Source organism: Chenopodium album, chromosome 12 (genome assembly GCF_948465745.1).
Source record: "Chenopodium album chromosome 12, dcCheAlbu1.1, whole genome shotgun sequence".
In the NCBI taxonomy this organism is placed as follows: Eukaryota; Viridiplantae; Streptophyta; class Magnoliopsida; order Caryophyllales; family Amaranthaceae; genus Chenopodium; species Chenopodium album.
Genome location: NC_137845.1, coordinates 32,401,299 through 32,401,976, shown reverse-complemented (window position 1 = coordinate 32,401,976; position 678 = coordinate 32,401,299). Strand labels below are relative to the sequence as shown.

The following is a 678-nucleotide window of genomic DNA, read 5'->3' as shown; positions in this document are numbered from 1 at the left end:
TAAACCATCTCAAAGAGTTCGAAAAGTATTACAACACTATCAAAATGAATGGAATTTCCCAAGAATTCATCCGCCTCAAGCTTTTTCCTTTTTCTCTCATAAGGCGTGCCTTAGAATGGTTAGACAAGGAGGTCAAACCCAATTCTCTAAGGACATGGGACGAAGTGACCAAGGAATTTCTATCTCGTTTCTAACTACAAAAAAAACGGCGGAGGCTACAGGTTTGATTCAAGGTTTTAAGCAAAATTCTAGTAAAAGCCTCTATGAAGCATGAGAGAGATACAAGGAGTACCAAAGAGAATGTCCTCACCATGGAATTCCTACTTACCAAATTATTCAAATCTTCTATGGTGGCCTAAGTCCTCAAGGAAAGTCGTGTCTTGATGGAGGAGCCGGAGGTCCCATTAAGAATAAAATGGAGGAGGAAGTGGTAGACATAATTGAAGACGTAGTGAGGTATTATAGAGATTCGCAAGATGGTGAAATGGATTCAACTAGCAAGAGTAGTTCTTCGGTGTACTCGGTTGATCATCTTAATTGCCCTCATACATGTATGGATGTTTGTGATGATCAAGATGGAAATGTGAATGAGCATATGAACTATGTGTCAAATAATAATGATTCTAGGTTTGAGAATCAAAGAGGTCAATGGAATAGGAATTACAACAACCATGGAAA

General features: G+C 38.6%; 1 non-coding gene across 1 annotated transcript; it reads right to left on the bottom strand.

The window, feature by feature from the left end:
* Window positions 1–212: 212 nt before the first annotated feature.
* LOC145573319 (small nucleolar RNA R71) lies at window positions 213–318 on the bottom strand. The gene has a single exon (XR_014097368.1). It is a non-coding gene; the product is annotated as a small nucleolar RNA R71 (small nucleolar RNA).
* Window positions 319–678: the final 360 nt, after the last annotated feature.